This window comes from Panulirus ornatus, chromosome 3 (assembly GCF_036320965.1).
Source record: "Panulirus ornatus isolate Po-2019 chromosome 3, ASM3632096v1, whole genome shotgun sequence".
Classification (NCBI taxonomy): Eukaryota; Metazoa; Arthropoda; class Malacostraca; order Decapoda; family Palinuridae; genus Panulirus; species Panulirus ornatus.
In genome coordinates this window covers 50,003,386-50,014,245 of record NC_092226.1, presented here as the reverse complement: position 1 = coordinate 50,014,245, position 10,860 = coordinate 50,003,386, and positions in this window count along the sequence as shown.

Here is a 10,860-nt window from a genome sequence, read left to right as displayed (position 1 = left end):
ATTTACCGATGTTCCCATTTGTTCTCTTGTCTTACGCACTTTATTCATCTCCTTCCAAAATATTTTATTATTCTCCCTAAAAATCTAATGATATTCTCTGACTCCAACGCTAATTTGCCCTCTTTTTCACCTCTTTTCACCTTTCTCTTGATCTCCTGTCTTTTTCTTTTATATATCTCCCAGTCATTTGCACTATTTCTCTGCAAAAATCGTCCAAATGCCTCTTTCTTCTCTTTCACTAATAATCTTACTTCTTCATTCCACCACTTACTATCCTTTGTAATCTGCCCACCTCCCACGCTTCTTATACCACAATCATCTTTTGCGCAAGCCATTACTGCTTGCTTAAATACATCCCATTCCTTCCCACTCCGTCTTACATCCTATGCTCTCACCTTTTTCCTTCTGCACTCAATTCTCCCCCGGCATTTCCTCAAAAAAGTCTCCTTACCATGCTTACTTACTCCTACCACTCTTTTCACCCGAACATTCTCTCTTCTTTTCTGAAAACCTCTACAGATCTTCATCTTCGCCTCTTCAAGATTATGATCAGACATCCCTTCAGTTGCACTTCTAAACACATGAGCATCCAAAAGTATTCCCAATCACCAGTCCTTTTTTAGCACACAAATCTACAAGCTCTTCACTATTTCCATTTACAACACTGAACACCTCAAGTACGCCTATTATTCCCTCAACTGCCACATTTGTCAATTTGCATTCAAATCACCATCACTATAGCCCGGTTTCGTGTATCAAAACTACTAACACACTCACTCAGCTGCTCTTAAAACACTTGCTTCTCATGATCATTCTACTCATGGCCTGGTGCATGGACACCAATAATCACCCATCGCTCTCTATACACTTTCAGTTTTACCCATATCAATGTAAAGTTTACTTTCTTACACTCTATCACATACTCCCACAACTTTGGTTTCAGGAGTACTGCTACTCCTTCCTTTGCTCTTGTTCTCTTACGAACCCCTGACTTTACTTCCAAAACATTCCCAAACCACTCTCCCCCTTTATCCTTGAGCTTCGTTTCACTTAGACACAAAACATACAGGTTCTTTTAATTAAACATACTATCTATCTCTTCCTTTTTTTCATCTTGTTTACATCCACACACATTTAGGCACCGTAATCTGAGCCTTCGAGGAGGATGAGCACTCCCTGCGTCACTCCTTCTGTTTCCTCTTTTGCGAAGTTTGAATACATGGAGGAGAGGGTTTCTAACCCCCAGCTCCCGTCCTTTTTAGTTGCCTTCTACGTCACGCGGCGAATGCGTGGGAAGTATCCTTTCTCCCCTATCCCCAGGGATATATATATATATATATATATATATATATATATATATATATATATATATATATACATTAAGGTGAAATCACAATCCGTGGGGAATGAAGATGATTCTATTTAGTAATTATCAATGCTGCATGACATGTTTCACGAATACAATCTGCCTCCTCAGGTGGAAAAAATTCATAGTGTTTAAATCCAAACACCAACACAGAGATTCCCTCCTGTCACCGCCACGCTGAAGCATACAGCGGCCTGATCGTTAAAAGGAAATTGGCGAGTTGTGTGGTGGAGGTTTGCCTGAGTAACGAGATGCGTGTCCAACTACTTTTACGTTATCGTTTCCTGATAATCTTTTCATGATTATCTAGTTGATAATAGGAAGTGCTTTAAAGTTACCTGAGGACAAATTAAAGTTATTGGTATAAGCAGTTAAAACAGATCCAATGACTTTACGGTTGGCATGATATGATGAGGGGTATAACTGGGTAGTTATGGTCTACCTGGTGATCGTTTTCTTGCCAATGCTTAACGATCGCATTAATATGGTCACCACTGCGTCCTGAATGATGACTCTGTCGATAGCATGTATCATTTATTGTTTTACCGGTCTGGCTAATGTATACATCTTTACATGGCTACATTTGACGTCATAAGCACTCCCAATTTTCTGATGATTTGGCCCACTTTCAATTATGGTCTTACTGATATATATATATATATATATATATATATATATATATATATATATATATATATATATATATATATATATATATATATATATATATATATATATATATATATATATATATATATATATATATATATTTACCTTGCTTAATCACGTTAAAAGCTTTGATCATTGTATTGACTGGAGTAATTCCACCTAAGTTATTCTAACTCCAGTACCACGAGAAACATCATTAAATCTTCTATTAATAGATACACAAAGAATTATAATCTTAGTGTTATTGATGGTCTATATAAATTGACTATATATATATATATATATATATATATATATATATATATATATATATATATATATATATATATATATATATATACATATATGGAGAGAGAGAGAGAGAGAGAGAGAGAGAGAGAGAGAGAGAGAGAGAGAGAGAGAGAGAGAGAGAGAGATAATGAGATGGCCTTCGTTAGGGCATTCAGTTGCTCGTGTCGTCTCAGCTAACATATAAAAAGACGTCTTGTAATTATCCTGTTATGACAACATAATATATACAGCAGAGCACGATAAAAGGGGCAAAAATGAATAAGATGTCTAATGATTCAAGTAATTAATCCTCAGACTATTTTTCTCCTAAGCATACCTAAGTTTTAATATCAAAAGCGGTTTCAAGGTTTCCGCTTTTTCTGTTTCCACTCTTTCCCGACGAAGGGGACCTGCATATCATCCAGCCCTCAATCTTTCATGGAAAAAAGTGAATTGAATCTTAAGATTGTTTAAGGTTAAGGTGTCCATCATGTTGGCTTTGAATGGAAAATAAATCCTGAACACGAACGCCAAAGAAAACATAACACACCACAATATTCATAGGCTGTGAAAAACTATGAGTAAAGTAGTGTCATTTTAGTTAAGCAACGAAATGAAAATAAAGATGAATCATTACAGATATTTTGATTTTGTTATGATCAAGTTTTAAAGACGGAAAAGGTGTTTGTAGAGACTCCTCTGACACTTCGACGCACCACACCTGAACCTGTTCTTACTCCATCACTTACAGTCTCCCTGAAGGATGGAATTACATTTGACATTGGAAATTCATTAATTCTGTAGTGGACAGATGGTTTACAGTCGGTGTAATTACATTTGAAATGTAATAATTCTTGCGTGTTGTGAACTGCAATTACCTGGACTTATAATCTGTCAAAATTCTGTTTATTTTGACAACCAAAAACAGGGAGGTACAACCCATGAGCAAGGGGAACAACCCATAAGCAGGGCGTTACGATCCGTGGTTAGGACAACCAATGAGCAAGGGCGTTACGACCGGTGAGCAGGACGGTACGTCCCGTGATTAAGGCGGTACAACCCATGAGTAGGGCGTTAAGACCCGTGATTAAGGAAGTATAATAAATCAGCAGGTAGTTAAGACCCATGACTAAGGCGGTACAACCCATAAGCAAGACGTTACGACCCGTGATTACAGCGGCACAATCCAAGAGCAGGGCGTTACGACACTTAGGCAGTATGGCACGACCCGTGACAAGGGCGGTACAACCAGTACCACGGATCGGATTCGAACCCCGGGTAGATAGCCTGGCCACCTCCGACACAGAGATTAAGAGACGCACGTGCATCAGGCTTATAATGTACTTACATGTGTCACAACAGCATCTCGGTGGGGGCAGAATGGAGGTGGACTTTAATCTTGCGTGGCTCTGAAGGTGGGAAAAATAAGTCGATAAACAGACAAATATATATACATTTATATATATATTTATATATATATATATATATATATATATATATATATATATATATATATATATATATATATATATATATATATATATATATATATATATATATATATATATATATATATATATATACATATATATATATACATATGGTTCCATCCGCTGCCAGATCCACTCCCAGATATCTAAAACACTTCACTTCCTCCAGTTTTTCTCCATTCAAACTCACCTCCCAATTGACTTGACCCTCAACCCGACTGTACCTAATAACCTTGCTCTTATTCACATTTACTCTTAACTTTTTTCTTTCACACACTTTACCAAACTCAGTCACCAGCTTCTGCAGTTTCTCACATGAATCAGCCACCAGCGCTGTATCATCAGCGAACAACAACTGGGAGCCTTGAAGAATGTGTGAAAGTCGAGAACATTATCTCGGAAAGCAAAAATGGGTATGTTTGAAGGAATAGTGGTTCCAACAATGTTGTATGGTTGCGAGGCGTGGGCTATGGATAGAGTTGTGCGCAGGAGGATGGATGTGCTGGAAATGAGATGTTTGAGGACAATGTGTGGTGTGAGGTGGTTTGATCAAGTAAGTAACTTAAGGGTAAGAGAGATGTGTGGAAATAGAAAGAGCGTGGTTGAGAGAGCAGAAGAGGGTGTTTTGAAATGGTTTGGGCACATGGAGAGAATGAGTGAGGAAATGTTGACCAAGAGGATGTATGTGTCGGAGGTGGAGGGAACGAGGAGAAGAGGGAGACCAAATTGGAGGTGGAAAGATGGAGTGAAAAAGATTTTGTGTGATCGGGGCCTGAATATGCAGGAGGGTGAAAGGAGGGCAAGGAATTGAGTGAATTGGATCGATGTGGTATACCGGGATTGACGTGCTGTCAGTGGATTGAATCAGGGCATGTGAAGAGTCTGGGGTAAACCATGCAAAGCTGTGTAGGTGTGTATATTTGGCGTGTGTGGACGTATGTATATACATGTGTATGTGGGTTGGTTAGGCCATTTCTTTCGTCTGTTTCCTTGCGCTACCTCGCAAACGCGGGAGACAGCGACAAAGCAAAAAAAAAAAAAAAAAGAAAAAAAAAAAATATATATATATATATATATATATATATATATATATATATATATATTTTTTTTTTTTTCTTTTTTTTTATACCTCGTCGCTGTCTCCCGCGTTTGCGAGGTAGCGCAAGGAAACAGACGAAAGAAATGGCCCAACCCCCCCCCCCCCATACACATGTACATACACACGTCCACACACGCAAATATACATACCTACACAGCTTTCCATGGTTTACCCCGGACGCTTCACATGCCTTGATTCAATCCACTGACAGCACGTCAACCCCTGTATACCACATCGCTCCAATTCACTCTATTCCTTGCCCTCCTTTCACCCTCCTGCATGTTCAGGCCCCGATCACACAAGATCCTTTTCACTCCATCTTTCCACCTCCAATTTGGTCTCCCTCTTCTCCTCGTTATATATATATATATATATATATATATATATATATATATATATATATATATATATATATATATATATATATATATATATATATATATATATATATATATATATATATATATATATATATATATATATATATATATATATATATATATATTTATATATATATATATATATATATATATATATATATATATATATATATATTTGAATGCAAAGGTGAGTATTGTGGCAGTTAACGGAATAATTGGTGTACATGAGGTCTTCAGTGTTGTAAATGGAAATGGCGAAGAGCTTGTAGATTTATGTGCTGATAAAGGACTGGTGATCGGGAAGACATGGTTTAAAAAGAGAGATATACATAAGTATACGCATGTGAGTAGGACATATGGCCAGAGAGCGTTATTGGATTACGTGTTAATTGATAGGCGTGCGAAAGATAGACTTTTGGATGCTAATGTGCAGAGAGGTGCAACTGGAGGGATGTCTGATAATCATCTTGTGGAGGCGAACGTGAAGATTTGTAGAGGTTTTCAGAAAAGAAGAGAGAATGTTGGGGTGAAGAGAGTGGTGAGAGTAAGTGAGCTTGGGAAGGAGACTTGTGTGAGGAAGTACCAGGAGAGACTGAGTACAAAATGGAAAAAGGTTAAAGTAAAGGAGTTAAAAGGGGTGAGGGAGGAATGGGATGTATTTAGGGAAGCAGTGATGGTTTGCGTAAAAGATGCTTGTGGCATGAGTATCGTGGGAAAAGGGCAGATTAGAAAGGAATGTAAGTGTTGGGATAAAGAAGTAAGGATATTACTGAAAGAGAAGAGGGAGACATTTGGACAATTTTTGCAGGGAAATAATGCAAATGAGAGGGAGATGTATAAAAGAAATAGGCAGAAGGTCAAGAGAAAGGTGCAGGAGATGAAAAAGAGGGCAAATTGGAGTTGGGTGAGAAAGTATCATTAAATTCTAGGGAGAATAAAAAGATGTTTCGGAAAGAGGTATATAAAGTGCGTAAGACAAGGGAACAAATGGGAACTTCAGTGAAGGGGGCTAATGGGGAGGTGATAACAAGTAGTGGTGATGTGAGAAGGAGATGGAGTGAGTATCTTGAGGGTTTGTTGAACGTGTTTAATGATAGAATGGCTGATATATGGTGTTTTGGTCGAGGTGCTGTGCAAAGTGAGAGGGTTAAGTAAAATGATTTGGTAAACAGGGAAGAGGTAGTAAAAGCTTTGCAGAAGAAGAAAGCCGGCAAGTCAGAGGGTTTCGATGGTACTGCAGTGGAATTTATTAAAAAAGGGAATGACTGTATTGTTGACTGGTTGGTGAGGTTATTTAATGTATGTATGACTCATGGTGAGGTGTCTGAGGATTGGGAAAATGCTTGCAAAGTGCCATTGTATAAAGGCAAAGGGGATAAAAGTGAGTGCTCAAATTACAGAGGTATAAGTTTGTTGAGTATTCACAGGAAATTATATGGGAGGGTATTGATTGAGAGAGTGAAGGCAAGTACAGAGCATCAGATTGGGGAAGAGCAGTGTAGTTTCAGAAGTAGTAGAGGATGTGTGGATTAGGTGTTTGATTTGAAGAATGTATGAGAGAAATACTTAAAAAAGGAAATGGATTTGTATGTAGCATTTATGGATCTGGAAAAGGCATATGATAGAAATGATAGAGATACTCTTTGGAAGGTATTAAGAACATATGGTGTGGGAGGCAAGTTGTTAGAAGCAGTGAAAAGTTTTCATCGAGGATGTAAGGCATGTATACGTATAGGAAGAGAGGAAAGTGATTGGTTCTCAGTGAATATAGGTTTCCGGCAGGGATGTGTGATGTCTCCATACTTGTTTTATTTGTTTATGGATGGGGTTGTTAGTGAGGTGAATGCAAGAGTTTTGGAAAGAGAGGCGAGTATGCAGTCTGTGGTGGATGAAAGAGCTTGAGAAGTGAGTCAGTTGTTGTTCGCTGATGATACAGAGCTATTGGCTAATTAATATGAGAAACTGCAGAAGCTCGTGACTGAGTTTGGTAAAGTGTGTGTAACAAGAAAGCTGAGATTAAATGAAAATAAGAGCAAGGTTATTAGGTACAGTAGGTTTGAGGGACAAGTCAGTTGGGAGGTAAGTTTGAATGGAGAAAAACTGGAGGAAGTAAAGTGTTTTAGATATCTGGGAGTGGATTTGGCAGCTGATGGAACCATGGAATCGGAAGTAAATCACAGGGTGGGGGAGGGGGCGAAAGTTTTGAGAGCGTTGAAGAATGTATGGAAGTCGAGAACATTATCTCGGACAGCAAAAATGGGTATGTTTGTAGGAATAGTTGTTCCAACAATGATATATGGTTGCGAGGCGTGAACTATGGATGGAATTAAGCGGAGGAGGGTGGATGTGCTGGAAATGAGATGTTTGAGGACAATATATGGTGTGAGGTGGTTTGATCGAGAAAGGAATGATAGGGTAAGAGAGATGTGTGGTAATAAAAAGAGTGTGGTTGAGAGAGCAGAATAGGGTGTTTTGAAATGGTTTGGTCACATGGAGAGAATAAGTGAGGAAAAATTGACCAAGATGATATATGTGTCATAGGTTGAGGGAACGAGGAGAAGTGGGGAGACATAATTGGAGGTGGAAAGATGGAGTGAAGTGGATAATGAGTGATCGGGCCTGAACATGCAGGAGGTTGAACGGCGTGTAAGGAATAGAGTGAATTGGAACGATGTGGTATACAGGGGTGACGTACTGTCAGTGAATTGAATCAAGGCATATGAATCGTCTAGGGTAAACCATGGAAAATCCTGTGGGGCCTGGAAAGGGAGCTGTGGTTTCGGTGCACTATTACATGACACCTAGACACTGAATATGAACGAATGTTGCCTTTACTGTCTTTTCCTAACACTACCTCGTGCACATGAAGGGGAAGGGTGTTGTTATTTCATTTGTGGCGGGGTGGCGATTGGAATTAGTAAAGGCAGGCAGTATGAACTATGTACATGTGTATATATGTATATTTCTTTATGTACATATATAAATATATATATATATATATATATATATATATATATATATATATATATATATATATATATATATATATATATATATATATATATATATATATATATATATATATATATATATATATATATATATATTTATTTTTTTTTTTTTTTTTTTTTTTGCCCAACCCACCCCATACACATGTATATACATACGTCCACACACGCAAATATACATACCTACACAGCTTTCCATGGTTTACCCCAGACGCTTCACATGCCTTGATTCAATCCACTGACAGCACGTCAACCCCGGTATACCACATCGCTCCAATTCACTCTTTTCCTTGCCCTCCTTTCACCCTCCTGCATGTTCAGGCCCCGATCACACAAAATCTTTTTCACTCCATCTTTCCACCTCCAATTTGGTCTCCCTCTTCTCCTCGTTCACTCCACCTCCGACACGTATATCCTATTGGTCAATCTTTCCTCACTCATTCTCTCCATGTGACCAAACCATTTCAAAACACCCTCTTCTGCTCTCTCAACCACGCTCTTTTTATTTCCACACATCTCTCTTACCCTTACGTTACTTACTCGATCAAACCACCTCACACCACACATTGTCCTCAAACATCTCATTTCTAGCACATCCATCCTCCTGCGCACAACTCTATCCATAGTCCACGCCTCGCAACCATACAACATTGTTGGAACCACTATTCCTTCAAACATACCCATTTTTGCTTTCCGAGATAATGTTCTCGACTTCCACACATTCTTCAAGGCTCCCAGAATTTTCGCCCCCTCCCCCACCCTATGATCCACTTCAGCTTCCATGGTTCCATCCGCTGCCAGATCCACTCCCAGATATCTAAAACACTTCACTTCCTCCAGTTTTTCTACATTCAAACTCCCCTCCCAATCGATTTGACCCTCAACCCAACTGTACCTATTAACCTTGCTCTTATTCACATTTACTCTTAACTTTCTTCTTTCACACACTTTACCAAACTCAGTCACCAGCTTCTGCAGTTTCTCACATGAATCAACCACCAGCGCTATATCATCAGCGAACAACAACTGACTCACTTCAAAAGCTCTCTCATCCACAACAGACTTCATACTTGCCCCTCTTTCCAAAACTCTTGCATTCACCTCCCTAACAACCACATCCATAAACAAATTAAACAACCATGGAGACATCACACACCCATGCCGCAAACCTACATTCACTGAGAACCAATCACTTTCCTCTCTTCCTACACGTACACATGCCTTACATCCTCGATAAAAACTTTTCACTGCTTCTAACAACTTGCCTCCCACACCATATATTCTTAATATCTTCCACAGAGCATCTCTATCAATATATATATATATGTGTACGTGTAGGAAGAGAGGAAAGTGATTGGTTCTCAGTGAATGTAGGTTTGCGGCAGGGGTGTGTGATGTCTCCATGGTTGTTTAATTTGTTTATGGATGGGGTTGTTAGGGAGGTAAATGCAAGAGTCTTGGAAAGAGTGGCAAGTATGAAGTCTGTTGGGGATGAGAGAGCTTGGGAAGTGAGTCAGTTGTTGTTCGCTGATGATACAGCGCTGGTGGCGGATTCATGTGAGAAACTGCAGAAGCTGGTGACGGAGTTTGGTAAAGTGTGTGGAAGAAGAAAGTTAAGAGTAAATGTGAATAAGAGCAAGGTTATTAGGTACAGTAGGGTTGAGGGTCAAGTCAATTGGGAGGTGAGTTTGAATGGAGAAAAACTGGAGGAAGTGAAGTGTTTTAGATATCTGGGAGTGGATCTGTCAGCGGATGGAACCATGGAAGCGGAAGTGGATCATAGGGTGGGGGAGGGGGCGAAAATTTTGGGAGCCTTGAAAAATGTGTGGAAGTCGAGAACATTATCCCGGAAAGCAAAAATGGGTATGTTTGAAGGAATAGTGGTTCCAACAATGTTGTATGGTTGCGAGGCGTGGGCTATGGATAGAGTTGTGCGCAGGAGGATGGATGTGCTGGAAATGAGATGTTTGAGGACAATGTGTGGTGTGAGGTGGTTTGATCGAGTAAGTAACGTAAGGGTAAGAGAGATGTGTGGAAGTAAAAAGAGCGTGGTTGAGAGAGCAGAAGAGGGTGTTTTGAAATGGTTTGGGCACATGGAGAGAATGAGTGAGGAAAGATTGACCAAGAGGATATATGTGTCGGAGGTGGAGTGAACGAGGAGAAGAGGGAGACCAAATTGGAGGTGGAAAGATGGAGTGAAAAGGATTTTGTGTGATCGGGGCCTGAACATGCAGGAGGTTGAAAGGAGGGCAAGGAATAGAGTGAATTGGAGCGATGTGGTATACAGGGGTTGACGTGCTGTCAGTGGATTGAATCAAGGCATGTGAAGCGTCCGGGGTAAACCATGGAAAGCTGTGTAGGTATGTATATTTGCGTGTGTGGACGTGTGTATGTACATGTGCATGGGGGGGGGTTGGGCCATTTCTTTCGTCTGTTTCCTTGCGCTACCTCGCAAACGCGGGAGACAGCGACGAGGCATAAAAAAAAAATATATATGTATATATATATATATATATATATATATATATATATATATATATATATATATATATATATATATATATATATATATATATAT